Source organism: Polyergus mexicanus, unplaced genomic scaffold, assembly GCF_030449975.1.
Source record: "Polyergus mexicanus isolate NDT 795.1 unplaced genomic scaffold, iyPolMexi1.0 SCAF_6, whole genome shotgun sequence".
Lineage (NCBI taxonomy): Eukaryota > Metazoa > Arthropoda > Insecta > Hymenoptera > Formicidae > Polyergus > Polyergus mexicanus.
The window spans coordinates 7,789,203-7,808,146 of NW_027223326.1; the positions used below are offsets into that span (position 1 = coordinate 7,789,203).

An 18,944-nucleotide genomic window follows, 5' to 3' on the forward strand; every position below is an offset into this window, starting at 1 on the left:
TCTTTTTTAAGACATCAAAAATAAAATGCTAGCGTTATTTTCTACGATATCCATGGATAATTCGGAGTTCTATGATACTTGGCATAGTTTCCTCCGAATCAAAGTGTGTCGCGTCTGATGGCAACAGCCATTAGGAACTAACATGTTGCAACGTAACGGTTGATGTAGCTTATGACGCTGACGAGAACTGCAAGCCGCACGGTCAAATTTGGCGCACTCAGGTTCACCATGCGTTTCGAAACTACCCACTCTCATTACGTGTCGCCGCAGAATGGGCTAATTCTGCAGTGTCGCGCAATGAATCGTCAAATCTGTCGCCTGGCGCGAAATCACCAGAAATGACCGCAGTGATTCAATATTCATATATATTGATTTTAAGACCACCTCTTTTTCATCACCTTGTTAAATCGGCGCAGTCGCGGAAGATTTAAAAACAGGACAGAGAATTGAAAGTGAAAATTATGAGGAAAAGAGTGGAACGCTAAATAAGAAGGAGAGAAGGAGATAACGTAAAGGAAGAAAGAGAGACAAAGAGGACCGGAAGCACTTTCAACGCTGGCGAGGCTTTCCCTGATTTCGGGAAAGTTGGGTAACGGCAAACCGATCGTAATGGTATCGATGAAGACGCTATCGATGACGACGACGCAGAAGCGCGAAGATTCGAATCTATCGGAGATGTTACTTACTCTCGGAAGGCTCTGCCCCTATCTAGTATCTACGCGCCGATTCAACGCCGCCCCCTTCCACGTTTTATCCACTCTTCTATATCAATAATTCTGATGAAAATTTTTTAGGACAACAGTACATTCATACACAATTTCCGCTTTCCTTCCGCTTTTCACTCCACGTGCTTATGTCGTACTCTCTTCGTTCCGTTTCTGTTACCTGTCGACCGGTCTGCAGGAACAATGGACAGGTACCAGAGTGCGCGCGCGCGCGCGCGCGCGCGAGTGAGCGGACAAGTGTCCCGGGAATTACCTATTGTTTTTCCCAGCTCCGAAAACGCGCAGGGACCATCGGGAGCATTAATGCCTCTTGTAATAGAGGGAGGCACGTAATACGAGCCGGGAACGCGGCGGCAGATGCTCGCGCGTAATCCTATGTAGTCTGGGCGCACGATTCGAGAGCATCGTCTACATTAGAGGTGATGAGCGAAATTCGACACTGCTGTAGTTACGATGCGCAGATGCAAAGTAAATGAAGCAAAATATACTTTTGTACTCGAGAAACAGATGGATACAAATGCCAAAGAAAGACAATAGCTTAATCTCTCTACGAAAGTTTTAAAATCGCATAAAAATGCGCACTTTCAAGACAAATTTCGAATAAATGTAATTAACTTATGTGTAGAGAGAGAGAGAGAGAGAGAGCACAGATTCTGATATTTACTTAAAAATCTTTCATCTCTAATAGCATATGACTTGTTTATATAGAAAAAAATATATAAAATATATTATTAAAAATATAAAAAAATATATAAAAAATACAATAATTTTTGAGAAAACATTCCTCATACATATGCACGAATAAACTGGCAATAATTATCGTCTCCTTTAGATTCGTTTCCATTTCAAAATGTACGCGTCGTTAGCCACCAGAACTCCCACTGCTTCTTTAAAATGCAAGCCGGATGAGAGAGACATAACTACTACTTGCACCCTCGTGGCTACAGAAGGCTGGGATAAAGGAAGGAAGCCGAGGATATAGAAACAAGATAAAATACAAGAATAAAAGACGAAAGGTAGCAAAAAGTGACGGAAGGAAAAATGTTTCACTTACCGAGGTCGCTGTTTATGCATATTGTCCAAAGTATACAATGTGTCCCGCTGTCGCGAAATATATGTATTTTATCAGATCTCCCTCCCCTTCGTTGCAAAGTGTACAGTACGGAAAGTAAAAACATAAAGAGTCTTTCAAAATATTTGATACGCCATGTCGCGTTTAGAAATTTCATTATCGCGCGATATTGTTGCTTTACTTTTATTTCAGAGAAATGCGATCGATAAGCACCGCGACGAGATCGTATACCTTCTAACAAGTTTCATTAGATAGACATTAATCCCGTAAGGGTGGCTTCCCCCGGTGAAAAAAGTCACGTTCGCTGATCATTTTATGCGGTATATCTAGTATGTTTTTATTTCAACTAGATCATTGCAAGACTGCCTGGCTTTCCAGGAAGCACTCGTAGAACTCCGGAGGCGCTTAAACATCTCGACGATGCCGAGGAGTTTATTGCGTCTTCGTAATCTGGTAATTCGAAAAATGCGAGAGCTCGCAGCACCCGCTCCTTCCGTCCGCATTATCTGTAATATCGTTCGTACCCGTTTGCAGTTATTGATCGCAGCGTTCTCGAAAGAGAAAGAGAGAGAGCCTCGAAATAAATAATAATTACGCAAAAACGTGGTGGAAAATACAAATTGGAAAATCTACGAAATTCACGTAATGTATATTGTAATTTATTATTATCTCTATATTAAAACCATCATGTTTAATTAGAATAGTCAATTAATTAATCATTAATCATTAAATTAATATTGTCCATATTGCGAATGCGGATGATCGGATTATCAATTTCTTGTTATTTGCCAATCGTACGAGACACTCGCGGAGTATCTTACGTTTCGATTATGTCAGCGCAGAGAATTCGTGTTATTATACTTGGATTAAGTAGAAGAACTTTCGCTTCAGAATTTCAAGTAAAACGCTCGAAAGTTAGAGCACCGCGACGGAGTGGCTATTAAGACTGCTTCAAAAGCGCAAACGCCTTACGTTCCAGCTTCAAGCACGTGTTCATACAACGCTTCATACATGCTCTATCTTTCTTTTTTTCTCTCTCTCCCCCCGCCCTCTCTCTCTCTCTCTCTCTCACTCTCTTCCTCTTTCCGTATCTCTCTGCGAAGCGACAAATGCGTTTGCAAACTGGGTCGCCAAGACGATTATCCCCCTAAGATGTAACTACCATTAAGGTACGGATAGATACGGGCATTATTATCACGCTCGAGAGATTTCGCGGAGTCGTAGCCAAATCGAGAATAGGATACTTTCGATTGCTCGCGGCCATCCATTCCCCGGAGTTATTTCTACAAGACTTCCTATACATTGTTGACTCGCGCTATTCGCATTACATACGCAAGCAATAAATCCGGTATACCGGTATAAGTTGCCGTTCCACATACACGCAACGTTCTACAATTTCCGTAATGCGCTTTTACGAACGTCGAACATTTTGCGGAATAAATTTACGGAGGAAAAATGCAAAAGTAACGCTGTAAGAAGCAAGGGAAAATACTGAGCATGTCCGCGATACATTGATTGTATCCACGATTAATATCTTCTCATCTCGATTGTACGATTTCCTCTTCTTATATCGTTAATGCATCTTTGACAATGTAATAAAAATTTGTTTTAACAAGTTATTATATCAGGATGAAAAACGTAAAATTGAAACATGAGAAAAATACAATACATTCCGGAAAGATCCAATCGGCCACATAGTTCTAATAAAAAAAGTTTTTTTTTTTTTTTTGGAGGGGGGGGATATCAACCACCGCGAAAAAGCGGTCGGAGAAAGTGGAGCCGTGCGGAAGAGTTTACAGCCGATTGCCGTGAAATTTATAGCGGATAAGAAACGAGGATGTTTGGAAGATCTTCGGAAACATTATGAAATCGGCGCGCGTGAGCGCGAGTAAGTCGCGCCGACGAAGAAGCTGGAAATAAAGAAAGACGAAGAGAGGTTATATAAAGGCGGAAGACAGTGGGGAAGGCGCTAGATGAGGAATCGAGCGGGGGCGAAAAAATATCCTATGAATTCGTGAGTGACTTCGGATATCACGTTCGGTCCCGCCTGGCGAAGAAGATTTTCCACGACTTTGTAGCGATATATCCGGAGTCCGCTTGCAAGTTTAAACCACACACCTTGCGTCGTACGTACGTGTTGCAAATGTATTCCACGCACAACGCGCAAAGATTCTTCGCGTACACGCCGCTGTGTCACCTACCGGTTGCCGCAATCTTTTAGACCGGCTCCGCAAAATTTAAGTTTCGGGATGTCACGACGTTTTATTCGTCAAATATGCCCAAGCTTAACAAAATTTGTCAGCATATATTAATTGAAAAGAGATACTATCTCATTTATATTTCGAAAAATTCTTTTCATTTCTCGTATAAACGTGAATTGGTAAATATTTTGTAAATTTCGTCCTATAATTTAGATGTATCAGCTCGATAACTTATATATATTTATTTTATTAATCCAATAAGTATTATCTTTATAAAGGCCTCGATTCAAAATTACAAATTCGACGGGGAATTGGTGCCATTAAATGTAATTCAAAATGTGCCAGTGTAATTAGTGGGTTGCCATGTAAACGCATAGATCGTACCGATTAAATATCTACGTTTCAATTTATGCTCGATTTTCATGCATAGCTATCGGAAAACGTAATTACGCTTATGACATTTAATGCAGAATTATGTAATTACACGTCGAGCTTTGTACCTGTAATATATCATGCCAAGTCTCGTCAAACATGCATAATCGTCGCTTACGTCTTTATCCAACGGTTATTTTGATCATCCTATTTATCCCGACTTCGTATTCTGGCGATGATTCGCCTCCTCCCAGTCTCGCAGCCTTCAGCCTCGATTCCCCTGTAACGAAATAAAAAACTGATTAGAATAGTCAACGATATCATGTTAAATTTCACGCGATAAAATTAGCGAGAATGTATTATTCCTCTCTAAAAGGATTAAATATTCACGCCATGAAAACGAAACACGCGTACACGTGCATGCCTACGCGTAGCAAAACCACAAATTCGATGCATAACCGCGAACGAGTAATCATTATACCTTCATCGTTTCAAAATACAAACATCCGATCATCATTATTCGATTAATATACCGGAGAAATTTGAATCGCGCTCGCGATCCTATTATCCCGATAATTTCACGCATAGAGATGACAGGGGTAAAATAAAACTCGGAGCTTTTTCAACTTTAGACTCTGACGAATTGAAGCGAAACGCGTTTTCGAGAAAGGAACGAGCCAAAAGGCGTTATTCACCAGTCCGTCGAATATCGACAATCTCGTTCGCGCAAACTTTACAGGAATACTCGCAAGATTCTTGCGCGACGTCGCGACGGCGTGTACTCTGCTGAAATTAAAATCGATACTTGTGCAGAGAGAAGGATAGAAAGAGAGAGAGAGAAAGAGAGAAAAATAGAGATAACGTTTGGATTTTACTCCTCTCGCCCGCGTTTATAAAGCCGTGTAAAATCGCCGAAGAAGGGAACGTTTGGATAAATAATCATTCTGCAGAGTGCGAGTCTTTTGCGTCGGGGGGGGGGGGGGGTGAGGAGGGAGTGAAACGCCCGATAAGGTGGGCGAATAACGAAGTGGAAGAAGCGAGTCGTAAAGCAGCGGGAATAAATATAGTCGAGCGTGAAGTCGGCGACCGAAGTTTGCGAATGCGCAAATCCTGAGGGAAGTCTTAAACGAGAATTCCGCGTGATCGTCTCCCCTCTTCCTCCCTCCCCCCCCCCCCTCCCCGATTTCGCGCATTCTTCGTATAATTATTTTATCGTTACAAAACGACATCGCCGCGCTGAAAGCGTCTGCAATTTCGTCGATGAATCGATCATTTCTCGTTGTATTTATTTAATATTGAAATACGATAAATAAAGAAACGATCTATTCAAACACATTCCCCATAGTTAATGAAAAAGATAGTAAAAAATAGATTAAAAGGAATAAAAAAAGATGTTAATAATATTATAATCGCTGTCTAATAAAAAAGAAATAAAAAATGCAGATTTCCAGAGAGCATAAAATGTACGATCTTATGCAATGTGACAATACCGAGATATGATTTCTAAAAGAAAAAAATGATAGTGCTCGCGCGTAAATGTTCGGCAAAGTTTACTCATTGATGTTCCCTTGCTCCGAGTGTTCTGAAACGAAGAAAGTTGAGCGGAATTCTGAATGGAGGAAGGTACACGTAGTCGCCTGGCGAGAATAAGTGGCGAAATGCTCGGCCAGAATTTACGAGCAATACTTTTCTACCGCAAATTCTCGGGATATTCGCGAATACCACCGCATCCCCGAAATCACAATTTTGTATACTTAATACAGTTCTGTCCCCTCTTATATCTGGCATATAATCGTGTTCTTATTTTAAGAAAATAAACTGCAGAAAAATCCTGAATAACGATCTAGCTTCTAAATGCTATAATTAAAGTATAAAAATTATGTAAAAAAATATATATATGATAAAACATACCAACACTCCTTTTAGATATAGTGAATTAAATTAATCTAAAATCTGTTCTTGCAAATGTCGATATTCGTCGAAATTCGTGTTTTCTCGAGAAAAATTCCAATGCGTTGTGAGAAATTTTTACGAGATCGTCTTCCACTGACTACGTAATTTTTATGTTTACGCACTCCGAGGAAGGAGGATTTTTCTGGAGCGAACTACTTCGTTCCGATGGAGCGGCGTATTCCTTTTATGAGAGGAATCCCTTGCAACGGCGTCCGCCGAATAGACGCGATATTCATACGAATAACATTCAGTTTCCCGGCCGTCACGGAATTTATGAGAAAGACGAACCGCGGATCGGCAAAAAGGAATTGAGAGACCGGCGATAGGAATAAATAGCGGAATATATTTGACGCGACAATTTCAGTTTACGACTAATACATCCTGAAGGAAATCTTGAACGTCAATATATATCCGCGAATCTCACATCGGTTTTCTGTGCTCGCTCTCTCGAAAATGGTTTTCTTGCGCAAATAATTCTGAAAATGGTCTATTGTTCACGTTTAGGAAAGATTAAAGCAGCACACCTCTCATACGAACAAGATTTTATTTAATATACTTGTTCGCAGATTAAAAATTAGTTTTCTAAACTCTACTTTTACAAAAAAATCCAAATCATTCAAAATTTTTAAAAAGAATTACGTCAGAATTACAGAAAATCATTTTTCAAATTTAATAATTTTATTAGATAAAAAATAATAACCCTTTTTTATTGGGGGGAAAAAAAAAACATAGAGCTAAAAAAGTTGCGCTTAGATTGATGCAACGCTAAAAAAGGCCACTGTTAGCCGCAGAAAATCGACGTGCGAATTTGCGTCGCAAAAATTTTTATCCCAAGGATCCCGTAATTACATCCTTGTTGTACAGCGAAACAGAAACGACGCGTCTGAACCAATAATAATTAAAGAACAAAACTCATACCGGTTGCGCGGTGTGCAGATACAAAAAATATTTGCGTTAAATTCAACGAACGAGAAAAATAACACGAGAAAAATAACAAAAACGCAGCACGCTAACGATATGTTTGCATTCGATTCTTTACGAGCTTCTACACAAGCTTCAAAATAATATTGTTTGTAAAAAAAAAAAAAAGGGGGGGGGATTCAAAATCGATAAATTCGTATCCGATATCGATATAAAAAAATATCGCCCTTCTCAGATGTTCCCGAAATCCGATATTACTATGCGAGATCGAATAGTTTTTTTATGACACAGTATATATTTCTTTAAGTGTTATATTCATATCCATATAAAATTCTATTTTTGCTAAGTACTCTTGCCAAGTAATAAAATAGTAATAAATTGCGTATGCGTATACACTATGCCAGGGCGATTAAAAATAAATGCCGTATTATAAAGAGAGAACGTTCACCCTGTCGTAAAGTAAGTTCGCTTTACGATACATCAATCTCTCGAAATCAACCATCCATTAATGATGTAATGCAACGCAACGTTCGTAAAAAGTTGTTTTACGTCGAAAAGAATCGATTTAAAAAATGCCACCGTCACTTGAGCCATATTACGTTGCTTCTTTCGGTCAAGTCGCATTCTTAATTAGCAAGCATCCACATTCGTCGAAGACAACGGGGAGACTTCGTTAATGAAACGCCTAAGGCAATGTCAAACGCGAAGTAAACTGGCGGATGTTACTCGATACGTCGTTCCAAGTCGAGGTTATCCGCGAAAAGTTAACAGTCTGATAGAACGGATGGCATATTGAATTCATCAATGCAGGAGTGTATGTTTCACGCGCGCAAAAAACAGCAGATCCCCGTTGAGAGCACTATGGGAAAACGATCGCGTAACATACAAAAAAAAAAAAAAAAAAAAAAAAAAACAAGTACCCCAGAGAGATCAAACATTTCGATTAACGAAGTGCTTGAAACATCAGATGCACAAGCAGTTATCCGCGCTTGATGGATTCAGCTAGAAATTCGACCAGCACTTGGGACGATTTGCACATCGAAATAAAAACGTGTATCGCACTGATATTAATTGTAAGAGTTCCTATTTGTCTCCCCGCGTGCGATTGAATTTAAATGATGCGCAATAACGCGTAATATTTAATTAAAGGGAAAAAGATGGGAAGAGAGAAAAAGGGAGAGAAATGTTGTACACGAATGGGAATAGAAAAGCGTACTTTAACTTTTCGAATGTTAACCTCGGTGCTACTATTTTCCTTGCGACAAATGTCAGACTGTTTTACCAGGAATTACGAGTGGACACTTTAATTATAATTTACAAATAAATTAAAACTATACATATAAATTATATATATATATATATATATATATATATATGTGTGTGTGTGTGTGTGTGTGTGTGTGTGTGTTAAATAGATTTATAAATATATTTTAACTGTAAATGTACAACACACACACACACACACACACACAAAGACACTATATATATTCGCCAATAAAATATCGTATTACAAGTCTATCAAAAGGAGAGCATCATTATCAGCAAATCTAGCACTCTAATAACAATAGCATTGAATTATACGAAAAATGCAGAGTCTTCCTTTATGTAACGTAAATAAATGGACGAGAGAAGAGATATATATTATGTTGCGTTTGGGAATTTATTTCGTTGAAATGACCGCGCAAAAAAAAAAAATACGATAAAGCAATTTTTTTATTTTAAGACAAAATCACGGATAAGAACTTGAAAATATTATTTACACTGTGATTTTTTTTGTTATAATTCTTCTATTAAATAATTTGTACAACGAATATACGTAGAGAAATGTGATGGAAAACCAGTCACAGGAGTAATTAATTTTTCCGTTTTGCGGTACATACCCTTGTAGAACGCAGAACGTTTCTCCATTCGCGTAGCTAACTTTTATTTTTCTTCTCATTTCATCTCGATTCTTAAGCGTCGTTTTTTACTTTACGCGAAAGTGACAGGGAAAAAGAAATGAAATACCGAAAATGTAACCCAAGTATTATATACCGTGGAGAGAGGAGAGAAATTCGCTGGATGACGGTAACGCGAGCTTCGTCTAGAAAATAGAGACTTAAGACGAAGTCCGGGAGTTATAATTGCCAACGCGACACTTTCTGTCGAGGAGCAAGAGAAAGAAGAAAAAGGGAACAAGATAAGATAAAACGTTTTGTCCGTGCATAAAAGTCTAGTGACACGCATGACGTGTGACAGTGAATAGAAATAACGATTACATAGATCGTAGATAATAAAAATATACGCTAGACAAAGAAAGAGAACGAGCTCAATGAAAAGCTGGGTTCATTCGATACAACGCTGATAAGTCAATCAGCACCTTTTAAATTTCCGACTCTTTTCTCGTTCTTGGTCAAAGGCGCGCGCAGGACAAAGAATGAAAAAATAAAGATAATTTTTTGTACATTACTAATCTGGGTCACTCTTTTGCTTTCGTTTGCAAAACCGGCGGCAACTGTAATTGTGCACTTCCGGCTTGATGACAGACTGTAGCTTTTACAGTGACCGGTATGACCGGTTTTACGAGTTTCCGTTCGTACAGCGGACCCAGAGGAAACTAGTCGCGGAAGCTGTTAAGCTGTGAACGAGCTAAACGCCGATCTAAATCTTGTCTACCACGCTGAGGAGAAGCGTGCAATAATTGATATCTTGCTGCAGATAAAATTTTCTATATCGCACGCGAGAGCATTTACGACGTGCTCACGTCTTTTTACGTGATGATACGACCGCGGGAATTTAACGGATTAGACAAGAAAACGTCTCGTCTTAGATGCGAGATCTAGCGCATTTTAAATCAGTAAAGACATTTTGATCTTCATCGTATAGGATCGTCATAAAATGTTTGATATGTGCAGGGATTATTTCGTTGTAACGCAATATTCATTTCTTTTTTTTTTTTTGGGGACAAAAATATTAATATTTATACTGGGATATATATATTTAATTTTTATTCTCCGCGAGAAGAGAATTAATGTTATTAATCTTTTACATCATAGTTTTTTCATCACATCTCTAAAATTTTCATACGCAAAAAAACGCCCGGCATCGTCTATCCCTGCAGACATATTCGGTTCTCGATCTGCCATGTTACATACCGTGTCCGTCCAATTGCCTGCTCTTGTAGCGAACGATATTTAAAAAAAGAGAGAGAGAGAGAGAGAAAGAGAGAGAGAAAGGGAAAAACAAAACGCGATCGACGTTTTGCCGACACCTGTCAGACAGGAAATAACTCTTGTCATTGTTTTGGTAGTCAGCACTAGTGCCGATTCTAAAATTGTTATGTCATAAATATAGTATCGACTGTGCAACTCGTCGTACTTCGTAATAGTTACATGATGACCAATTTGTACGTAATATGTGTTTTACGTCGTACGAGAAGCCATATGTATCATCCAAGATATCAAATCAAAATCGTTTGTAAAATCAAACGCCTTTATATTCCATACGCCGCAAAAGATATAACGATTGCATAAGAATATCCAGTCAGTAACATTTTTATTTTATATTATTATTTTATTCTTATTTTATATTATATTTAACAAATAAAGAAAATAGTAATATTTTTCCTCTTAAAAAAAAAAAAACCGAATAATGATATTGGAGACTAATAGAAATCGTTAAGCACAAATGCATACATTGTTAATGGTTTTACCTTAACAATTATATGTATATTTCGCGATACTGAGATAGAAAGATATACGGATTACCCAAGATTTTGTATGTTAACAATCGAAAGGCAAACAATCCATGTGAATCCGAAACAATGGCGGAAAATGTCGCAAAAAATATATAGCACCATGAAAATTGCACCGTATTACCGATAGCGTATCTCGAATAAGTGCACATGCACCGTGTACACGGCGCATCTGGGGCACATTTTGCACCTTAGATTACACTCAAAAAGTAAATGTAAGCTCTACACACATAGAACTATATTTTACGAAACACATATGAGAAAATAGGGATCGCCGTTTTTATCTCGAAATACATTATAGGTATAATCTTTTTAGACATGACAAATGACAATAATGGACAACTCGCGGAACGGTAACGAGTGAGGAAAAACTTACGGTAGGCAACGGCGTGTCGGAATTTTTCACGCAACGATACGATCTCTCTCTGCAGAAATTCTTCTACGACAATCCCATCGAATTAATCGCAATTAATTAATCGGAACGTCATCTCCAATAGAAATGGAAATAACGAGCGACCGACTGTCGACCAACTGATGTTTACAAGCGTAAACATCAGTTACATTTGCCGGCAGTTTCAGAGAAATAATTAAAACCTTAATTAAGATGGCACAAAGCACTTTATGATATTGTACTTGGACGCCAGCGGCCAATTGTAATGCGCATGTAAAATTTTAACGCGAAACGATAAGCAAAGCTGGCGATCTTACGTCGTTAATTCTTTGACGCCTGATATTGCTGTTTATGATTACGGCTCTTCGCCAAGCCCGTCGCTGTATCGTGTGTGGAAAATTGCGTTACATCGCATCGTGTTGGCGAGGATGATGCTCCCGTCACGACAGAAAGGTATTCACTTCGCTAAAGCACTCGCCCGGTCCGCATTTATGACCGCTGAAAGGGAACTACCGTCTATCCGGTTTATACGAGTATTATATTTCACGGTCAAATGTCATTACTGTGCTCGCCATACCGTCGGCTCGGACGTATTGGAAATGTCAGAGTCATAACATTTCCCGTTAGGAAAAAAACCATAGGGTAAAGTCCACCTTCTCTCTCTCTCTCTCTCTCTCTCTCTCTCTCTCTCTCTCTCTCTCTCTCTTTCCGCTTTGTCGAGTCTCATGTCTCGAAAAGGATCATCGTACATTCTCGTTACATGAGCCCGAAGCAGTATCGCGTTGTTAATATATATTCTCCTGATTACTTTCCCAAATTAAATTATTTTTAATTTTAAAGCCATCACGAGATGGATCATCAAGGTGTATCCTCATGATACCGAAAACAATTCGCGTTCAATTGACAAAGGAAATTATCAAACCTGAAATTATATGAACCGGTCTTTGACAATGTAAATACATCACGGTAAATTTTATTTATTTTAATTATATTATATTTCATTTTTCCGTTGAATATACCGATGTTTTTTGTTTACTTCAAGCAGTTCAGTTCCTAATACGTTTGCCATAAATTAAAATGGCGTGATAAATATCGCGAGTTTCCAATATCTGCTACGGAAAATTCAACTCCCAGATGCATCTGAAAAATGAAAGTTTTTGACGTATTCTGTACAATGTAATAATAGCATATGCAGAAAGAGAAAGATAGAGAAAGACAGACAGAGAAAAAGAGAGAGAGAGAGAGAGAGAGAGAGAGAGAGAGAGAGAGAGAGCGTGCTTGGGGAATTCTCTTTTGCTATTTCTAAAACCCGGTAGCGTCGCTCATGGCGTTGCACTCAAAATGCAGCTATGATTATTTATGTTGGCGATTTAATTAAGCTCAGTGTTAATTCAATGTACGTGTTCGGAACAACTAACGAATCCACGGTCCCATCTGCGTGCCGGATTAGTAGGCACCCCGTGCACAGCCTACCCTCGCGACTAAGAAACGCGTATCGTGTGCATGAATATGGTAGTGATTAACCGCGATTGTGTAGCGACAACGCTCTCAAAACACGCAGCGCATGCGAGTCCGCTTTATCGACGCGAATACTTATGCACGGCGCATGAACCCATCCCGCTCTCGAATTATTCAAACAAACGGGATATTTATTCGAACAAACGAAAATTCAAATATACGCCAATGAGCGCATCGGCAACAAGTTAAACAAAAATCGCTTCTGTATCAATAATTTTTAATAAATTAGATTCGAGAGAGATGTACGAGTAATAAAGAGAAAACGTAGTTTTAGCTTTTTTTTTTTTTTACGTGGACACATATTTTAAAAGGATCTTATTTCTCAAACTAATTGTGTAAATTATATTTGATATTGAATTTTCGCAGAAATGGCACACACAGAGAACTCAATTAAATTTCAATTTTTGAAAGGGACATATTCTATACACGAAATGCGACGGCGAGTAAACATCTTGTATAACGAACGTCAATTCGAAAGCATAATCGTTCGGGCATAACTCAAACGTACTACGTGTATTTCAAATTTGCGTTACTGGTATAAACCGTGGGGCGCGAGGCGTTACCGTTAACGCGATAGATGGAGTAAACTACATCTAATAACAGTTATCCCTCGTTATTGCACGCTTATATAGTCCAAGAGTACACTGACAAAGTAAACTACCGCCAGGTGTCGAAGTACGTCCTCGTTAGCTGGTTTACAGCTAAGTCGTCATTGTGTAACCACGTAGTTGTAGCGTTGCATGCAGGCTCACTTGGCGAATGTCGCGGGTGTACAGTGCTTCGTACTACAACGAGACGATATTATCTTGGTAACGACCGCGATAACGAGAGTCCCTCGACTTTTCTGTCCGATCCGTCGCTGCGTGCCTAACGTTAAGTACGGTAAATCCACGCTCTCGGACGTTCCGTGACGATCATCGCGATTCTTTCAAAGCTGTTGATAATCTTCGCTTCTTATGCTTCAACAACGCCGTAAACTCGCCACGCGAGCTTAATAGTAAAATTATTTCCTTCAGAAATTACTTCACGGTAACACGTTAAGATTCCAGGTTGCCCGGCGTTGAACGCTTCACCGGGTCTTTTCGCAAATTAAGCGCGAGATTTATTTTTCGTAATAAACGGAATAAAAATTCGACATAATCTCGACCAGCCGATACAATCGATTATTTGCAATAGATGATGTCGATATCATCGAGCGACGCCCCGAGCCGTCAGGTGTTAGAAATATAAACGTTTCCTCAAGCTCCTACCGTAGCATCTTTGTCCGTTATACTATCGCGTAGAATCGTCCGCTGGAGAAGCGGACTTAGCTCGTGGTGACGCAAATTCCGCGCGTCAAATTCCAAGATAAATAGCGCGAAGGAACGTAAGACGGAAAGCGGATGAGAGGAGATGATGTCGCTCGACGAGAGCGAGACAAATGGCAAATCGATGCCACCATTTGCTTCCCGGGTCCTTTCGCGCGATGGAGACGATCTCCTTCACGTTACGCTTCGCCGTTGTTGTTACCAGTGAGAGAGAGAGAGAGAGAGAGAGATAGAGGGTTTGGGGGGAGAAAGAGAGAGATGACGTTTATTGTTAGTGAAAATCTCCCGATACGGCTCGGTGGGAAGAAGATACGCTATCCTCTATGTAGCACTGTATCAAGTAGAGGAGGATCGTTTCCGAGGAAAATTCTACAGCGGTATCGGAGGCCGCCGCCGCCGCTGCTATGTCGATCCCATTGTGGCAACTTGATTGGTTTGGTGCTCGATACGATACACCCTACAAGAGAGCTTGGTGTCATAACCGGCGAGAGACGAGACGACGGCGGCGGCGGCGGCGGCGGCGGCGGCGGCGGCGGTGACATTTGCCATGCGAGAACCGCGTCCTGACGCGTCTCAGCTGTTGCTGTCGTCGAACGCCTTGTCATTCGTCGGCGCGATCCGATTACGAAATTCCGGGTCCTGTCTCTTCCGTTTTACGACATTTATGTATTTACTTATGTATACGCCGCGCGTCCGATCTAGCATTTCAAACGAGCGCATGCATTTGTCGTTGAAATAGAAATTAAATATCTGGATCGCGCGTAATTATTTAGATTGTTTAGATGCAATTGTTTTAATGCACGATCAGTAAATTCGACATACGTTTTTCCTCGAGCGAACCCCCGCGATTTTCCCGACGCGGTCACTCGTCGAGTTAGCGGGATATCCGAGCGACGCGCTTGTGATTTATGTACAATACTTGACGCGGTCCACCTGACAGCACCTAAATCCGATTTCTAAAGTTTAGATTCGTTAGTCAGTGATATCACGTACCCGCGCTCCATCGAATCGTCGTATCATAATCGACGGGGCGGCACACCGTGACTACGAACACGAGGGAGAAGAGGGTGGGGGAAAACGAGTTTTCCCGGAAATCTCGCGAATTCGATCCATAAATAAGCCCGTGGAGGCCTATCTCCGCAATCTAACGAACTTGTAACCCTAAAATACTCCAGGAATAGCTCCTCGTCACGAAGTCTCCCGTGGCATCGCGGGAGTCGAAGCCCCTTGGCGTTCCCATCCCGCGGCTCTACGATTTTATATACACGATATAATGCGCGTGATATAATCGATATCAGGCATTCCGTCGAGAGAGAGAGAGAGAAAGATGAGATCCCGTCGGGGCGTTGTCACTATCTCCCGCGGAATCTTGATAGGTTAAATTCGAGATGAGCACCGGAGGAGATAGCGGGAATCACTGATCGTATGTGAAACGAAAGGTCGATACTTCCCCCCTATTTATATTTCCCAGAAAACGCATTTCAAGTTATAAGAGAGAGAGAGGAATCTTCGCGATGATCATTTCGTTATCATCCAAATTAAAATAAAATTTAATAAATGTCTATTATTAAATATTCAATGAATCATCGAATAAATATACTTGCGTAACGAAAATTTATTGCAATTTATTTTCATAACGATTGACATTTTTAAACTAATATATTTATTATATTCATTACCATATCGTGTTGAGTTTGTATAGGGACGATTATGATAAATAAAATGTCGCGTCCACAAAAATCGCCTCCTGTTCCATTTTTATCGCGTTTCTTTTTTTCAATTATATTGTAAAGATTGTTAGTATTATTCACGAGAATTGAAGGAAAAATATCCGCGTTTTAAAAGGTGAGAAATATTATGCAATACCGTGACTCTCGGAAAAGGAAGGTCATCTTAAATTTTGACAGGCAAACAAAATGCAAAGCGGCTGCACTCTATACAAATAATATGCATAAATTTGCATTTTGTTTAAAAGTTTGCAAATCTTGAACGCAATCCTGGCGAAAAATAAAATCACCGAAATACGTACAGCTTTGCAAAGTGCAGTATAGCACATCAATCTACATTGAAGTTCAGTATATCGCCCCATCCAAGAAAGAGGGCCCTTCATTCGAAATATACACAGCGTGTGGATAAAAAATCATTTCAGCACGAAGAGAAACATTTTTATATTCCTTCGAATAAATAGGTTTCTTCGCAGCATTTTCTAAAATTCGCGGTCTCCGACAATGTAATAAAGCGAAATTTTCGCTACATATCGTTACATATTTGTCACCGTTTAAACACATTTCCGAAGTGCTTTACTCCTCGTTGTAAGGGGAGCCCCGCGTGACAGTAGTGACTGTGCATCTTCACCGGCACAAGTATATACCGGGTTACCTGCGTTTCTCCCCGGCATTGTATACCTCGCCGGTATGCCGGCATTAGACTTTCACGTATTCACGCGGGACGTCGGGAAGTACACAAGCCCATAATACCGGCTTGCAGGTACATGCAATATGTACCGTTGCGATGTATCGCCACGTTATGCGAATAAGTGTGCATCTCGCTGTTACTTCTACTTAATGATACTCATACATATACGGAGGACCGATTTGTAAGATATGATTTACGCGTTACCTCTCGCCTGCCTTCCGGCAACCGCGATACACTCGCGAGATAAGAGACTCGGCAGTTAAAGCGGTGATATTTAATAACTGGCACATCTCATGTTACGCAGAAAGCCTATATATGTATATGCGGAAATGCTATGCGATTAACTTATACGAAGAAAAAATCGTCTTACACGATTAATGTAAAAAATGCGAGAAATTCATATTTTCCTTTTTATACTTGATAATAATCATCGGATGTATGATTTGATCTCAGCAATGACCCACATTTTTACCCGAATGGAAAATGAAATTACGACACACAACGTTGGCGTCGATGTCAAGTTGACCAGTCAGAGTTTTATACAAAGGCGGGTATTCGTGTCGCAATGTCGATCGAAAAAAAGAAGGCGCGTATATATCATGTAAGAGCGTGGAAAAGAAAAGGGAAAACTTAGTCGACAGGTAACACAATGGCTTTTTGTTAGCCTACCATGAGTTTCGGCGCGCTTCGCCGATACAAGAACGCGAGAGCCCTAGATTTCTCGCGACCTCTTCATTCCCTCTCGAAAAGCCGACCAGGACCACCGATATATCGAAGCATCGCGCGCATGTAACTTGTCCTTCCGCTATTCTATATTTGGGTCAACCCTTTCGAATATGAGAACCGACATAATCATATGCGCCCTCCGTTATCGCCTCCGGACCCTCCTGCTTTTCAATTCGTCTCTCTTTTCATTCGATTTTCCTCCTGTTGTAATCATGCCTCCTGTAACAATGCCGCGATACGACATTTAATAATGGCATTGGTATTCTTGAGGTTTTTCATCGACAATGTCAAATAATTTAGATTTACACCATCAATGACACATTGTTCATATATTTATTATATATATAATTATTATATTGCATATATCGTATATATTTATTATTTATTACAGTACTTTATATTTCTTTTTTATACAATAAACAAAATTTGATGAATTTGTCATTGAATTTGAAGCAGAAACTATCGATATCACTTTCGAGCCTTTAGGTTTGAGAATCACCTGTTTCAGAATTGCGAGCTCTGGATTTGTCAGAAAGCTGTCACGACGTGCGCCAGGTTAGGTTAGGCGACGTTTTCTTGTCACGTGAAGAAGTTTCCCCGTGACGGATAGCTGAGGCTTCTTTGTCATTTCGAATCGGTGAAAAGACCGCGTCGGCTCTAACTCTATCCGCCAGCCCGTGTCATTTCTTTTCAGACGAGAGATTTCGGCGGGCGATAAAAGAGCGAAACTCGCGACTAGATTTTTAAGAAAAGAGCCTCCCCCGCGCGCGCGAGGGCGCGTTCAATATCGTCGGGGTTTAATATAAAGGGCGACAGGCGTCGGAGTTACTTTGCGTATCCCAGGTCGTTCTACTTTTCCGCCGGGCAGTTCTTCGTAATATCAGGGATGTTAATAATGTCAAACTTTTCTCTGCGTTCTCCAACATCTCCAACATCTTTTATCGAGTATAACGTCGATACCGCTCCGGACCATTCGCTTGTTCGCGTCGATAAATAAAGCACGTTTACGCGATACTAAATAAAATACGGTACGATCGAGAACTATTTCCGCGGAATTCATCGCATCGTCTATGATGAAGGAAGCGAGAGAGAGAGAGAGAGAGAGAGAGCGTCTATGTTTTCTGTAACTGTATATCGCCTATGTAACAATTTCATTAAACGACGTACTTTGGATCGGCTCGTAAATTTTATTATCAAGCTCTTGATATCTGAAAAAGATTTGTAATTTCGCTTTTTTTTCGTTATCTTCTATTTAAAGTATACGTTATAATTTATAAATAAATTTGTAGATTGGTTATACGATATAATAAAAAATAAAATCGACATTTAATGCTGCTAAGAGTAAAGAGAAAAGTTTCTGATAAACGATACCTGAAAACAAGTAATTGATTAATTGGTAGCGACGTGTATTTTATATATATTTTTTTGAAACCATCATGAATCAGCGGCGAACGTTACTTCTTCATACGTGTTGCCAAGCATGGAAAATGAATTATTATAGCTACTCGTTCGTTTCCAACAACTGTCGACAATTTCATTCTGACCGGTTACTCACTCGATCGATGCCCTTCGTGTCTCCGCCCGCTTGATCCGTGACCATTTCTCTCGAT

General features: G+C 39.9%; 1 protein-coding gene across 6 annotated transcripts in view; it reads right to left on the reverse strand.

Annotated features, from left to right (window-relative positions):
- Positions 1–18,944, reverse strand: part of LOC138934405 (uncharacterized) — a 240,405-nt gene that overhangs the window by 151,990 nt on the left and 69,471 nt on the right. For 5 of the 6 annotated variants that reach the window (XM_070298103.1, XM_070298105.1, XM_070298099.1 and 2 more), the window contains one exon: positions 4,549–4,650. The gene's annotated coding sequence lies outside the window, so the exon portion shown is untranslated. Of the gene's footprint in view, positions 1–4,498; positions 4,651–18,944 lie in introns of all 6 variants that reach the window. The other variant, XM_070298100.1, reaches the window with a different exon arrangement.